The sequence below is a fragment of the Haliotis rufescens genome, unplaced genomic scaffold (genome assembly GCF_023055435.1).
Source record: "Haliotis rufescens isolate VD_foot unplaced genomic scaffold, xgHalRufe1.0.p SCAF_1, whole genome shotgun sequence".
Lineage (NCBI taxonomy): Eukaryota > Metazoa > Mollusca > Gastropoda > Lepetellida > Haliotidae > Haliotis > Haliotis rufescens.
The window spans coordinates 34,119,178-34,123,283 of record NW_025963779.1 but is presented as its reverse complement, the minus strand read 5'-3'; the positions used below and the strand labels follow the sequence as shown (position 1 = coordinate 34,123,283).

Sequence of the window (4,106 nt, the reverse complement as noted above, 5' to 3'; positions counted from 1 at the left end):
AGCGCCACTGTTAGCCAAGTGGTTCAAGACGCCCCACAGGGATTCACCCTCACTGTAAAGTTGTGATGTTGAATCCTATACTTTCATGGTTCTCTGCCCCAAGTCCATTTACTCACAACAGGCCATCCTATTCATATCCCCACATGCATGTAATTTATAAGTCTGTCATACAGACGTGTCACTCGGTGACAGCAAAATAACACAACAAACAAATTGAGTAATGAATCACCAGTATTTTATTCCTGGGCTACCAAAATTAACATAACAAGATGTGCTGCAGCACTCATTCAGCATCCACCTTCAACACACACTCACCAAGAGGTTCAGTGTTATCTGGATGGTATTTTGGCAACATGGAAATACATCATTAACATATTACACAGTATATTGCATTGATCATGTTGAGAATGGCCAGCCCCCTTGGTGATTACATCCCAACCACTAGATAGACCTAGATTGTGATACACTGTGATATGGGAAACGCCTCACCTTTAACAATGACTCTTGATTATGTAGTCGAGAGAAGTGACCAAGTGATCTGCACAGCTGAATAAGCATTGTGTATGAGTGGAAATTTGACTTGGATAATAACATTTACTGACCTATACCTTTGGATATATTTTGTTTTAGAACTGAATGACAAATGCCCGAACGTACAATTTCAAAATGGGTCCTTTTACTCAGTGAATCGACAAGATGACCTGACTTTGGCTGATACCATTTACTGGCCTTTATTCAAGTTTCAGAGAACTTTAGAAAGGCTTTTGTTTTAGATCAGCTTTTGTTTTAGACCATAATGACAAATAAATATCAAAATATAAAATTTTAAAATTGGTCAATTTACTCCATGAATTGACAAGGTGACCTGATTTTGGATCATACCATTTACTGGCCTTTATTCAAGTTTCACAGACCGTTAGGATGGCCTTTAGACCATAAAGACAAATAAATATCAAAATGTAGAATTATAAAATCGGTCAATTTACTCCATGAATTGACAAGGTGACCTGACTTTGAATCATACCATTTTTTTTACCTTTATTCAAGTTTCAGAGACCGTTAGGATGGCCTTTAGACCATAAAGACAAATAAATATCAAAATGTAGAATTATAAAATCGGCCGTGAATTGACAAGGTGACCTGATTTTGAATCATACCATTTACTGGTCTTTATTCAATTTTCAGAGACCTTCATAATGGCTTTTGTTTTAGACCATAATGACAAATAAATTTCAAAACATAAAAATTTAAAAATTGGTCAGTTTACACCATGCATTGACAAGGTGACCTGATTTTGGATCATACCATTTAATGGCCTTTATTCAAGTTTCAGAGACCGTTAGGATGGCCTTAAGGCCATAAAGACAAATAAATATCAAAATGTAGAATTATAAAATCGGTCAATTTATTCCATGAATTGACAAGGTGACCTGACTTTGGCTAATACCATTTACTGACCTTTATTGAAGTTTCAGAGAACTTTAGAAAGGCTTTTGTTTTAGATCAGCTTTTGTTTTAGACCATAATGACAAATAAATATCAAAATGTAGAATTATAAAATCGGTCAATTTACTCCATGAATTGACAAGGTGACCTGACTTTGGATCATACCATTTTCTGGCCTTTATTCAAGTTTCAGAGACCGTTAGAATGGCCTTTAGACCATAAAGACAAATAAATATCAAAATTTAGAATTATAAAATCGGTCAATTTACTCCATGAATTGACAAGGTGACCTGACTTTGGATCATACCATTTTCTGACCTTTATTCAAGTTTCAGAGACCGTTAGAATGGCCTTTAGACCATAAAGACAAATAAATATCAAAATGTAGAATTATAAAATCGGTCATTTTATTCCATGAATTGACAAGGTGACCTGATTTTGGATCATACCATTTACTGGTCTTTATTCAATTTTCAGAGACCTTCATAATGGCTTTTGTTTTAGACCATAATGACAAATAAATTTCAAAACATAAAAATTTAAAAATTGGTCAGTTTACACCATGCATTGACAAGGTGACCTGATTTTGGATCATACCATTTACTGACCTTTATTCAAGTTTCAGAGACCGTTAGAATGGCCTTTAGACCATAAAGACAAATAAATATCAAAATGTAGAATTATAAAATCGGTCAATTTACTCAACGAATTGACAAGGTGACCTGACTTTGGATCATACCATTTTCTGACCTTTATTCAAGTTTCAGAGACCGTTAGAATGGCCTTTAGACCATAAAGACAAATAAATATCAAAATGTAGAATTATAAAATCGGTCAATTTACTCCATGAATTGACAAGGTGACCTGACTTTGAATCATACCATTTTTTTTACCTTTATTCAAGTTTCAGAGACCGTTAGGATGGCCTTAAGGCCATAAAGACAAATAAATATCAAAATGTAGAATTATAAAATCGGTCAATTTATTCCATGAATTGACAAGGTGACCTGACTTTGGCTAATACCATTTACTGACCTTTATTGAAGTTTCAGAGAACTTTAGAAAGGCTTTTGTTTTAGATCAGCTTTTGTTTTAGACCATAATGACAAATAAATATCAAAATGTAGAATTATAAAATCGGTCAATTTACTCCATGAATTGACAAGGTGACCTGACTTTGGATCATACCATTTTTTTTACCTTTATTCAAGTTTCAGAGACCGTTAGAATGGCCTTTAGACCATAAAGACAAATAAATATCAAAATGTAGAATTATAAAATCGGTCATTTTATTCCATGAATTGACAAGGTGACCTGATTTTGGATCATACCATTTACTGGTCTTTATTCAATTTTCAGAGACCTTCATAATGGCTTTTGTTTTAGACCATAATGACAAATAAATTTCAAAACATAAAAATTTAAAAATTGGTCAGTTTACACCATGCATTGACAAGGTGACCTGATTTTGGATCATACCATTTAATGGCCTTTATTCAAGTTTCAGAGACCATTAGAATGGCCTTTAGACCATAAAGACAAATAAATATCAAAATGTAGAATTATAAAATCGGTCAATTTACTCCATGAATTGACAAGGTGACCTGACTTTGGATCATACCATTTTCTGACCTTTTTTCAAGTTTCAGAGACCGTCAGGATGGCCTTTAGGCCATAAAGACAAATAAATATCAAAATGTAGAATTATAAAATCGGTCAATTTATTCCATGAATTGACAAGGTGACCTGACTTTGGCTAATACCATTTACTGACCTTTATTCAAGTTTCAGAGACCTTTAGAAAGGCTTTAGTTTTAGACCATAATTAAAAATAAATATCAAAATGTAAAATTTTAAAATTGGTCAATTTACTCCAAGAATTGACAAGGTGACCTGATTTTGGATCATACCATTTACTGACCTTTATTCAAGTTATAGAAACAGTCTTTTGTTTCAGACAATAATGTTTGTTTGTTTGCTGTTTAACTTAGCAATATTCCAGCTATGTGACAGCAGTCTGTATAATCAAGTCTGGACCACACAATCCAGTGATGGACATCATGTGCATCGATCCATGCAATTAGGATACGATGACACGCATCAACCAAGTCAGAAAACCTGACCACCCGATCCCGTTAGTCGCCTCTTACGACAAGCATAGTCACCTGTTACGGCAAGCATGGGTTGCTGAAGACCTATTCTCTCCCCGGATCTTCACAGGTAATGACAAATACCCAAATGTGGAATTCAAAATGGGCCACTTTACTCATTTATCATGTTTATGCCCCAATATATATATTAGATTCAATAGAATTTAAAAAGCCACCATACATATTAGGTCTAAAAACACTCATGGTTTGATAGTATCACCAAATTAGTATGCCACATGAGTGAATGTTTCAATTCAAAACCATAACCTGGCCTACCATCAATAAAAGGTCTAAATATTCTCCTGGTTTTAGGATATTAGGGAATTAGTCAAATTAATATGCCAAATGAGATCATCGAGTTCAATAGAATTAGAAAAGCAACGATAAATATTCCATTAAGAAATACTCTTGGCTTTATGTTACCAACCAACTAATTAGTGAGAAAATGTTTCAATTCAATGGCATAAGCTAAGCCACCATTGACAATAGGTCTAATCACTTTATACAACC

General features: G+C 33.9%; 1 long non-coding RNA gene across 1 annotated transcript; it reads right to left on the bottom strand.

Moving 5' to 3' along the window:
* Nucleotides 1-218: 218 nt before the first annotated feature.
* LOC124139448 lies at nt 219-3,530 on the bottom strand. The gene is made up of 2 exons (XR_007220620.1): nt 3,221-3,530; nt 219-3,078 (listed from the first exon to the last, which is right to left on the bottom strand). It is a non-coding gene; the product is annotated as an uncharacterized LOC124139448 (long non-coding RNA).
* Nucleotides 3,531-4,106: the final 576 nt, after the last annotated feature.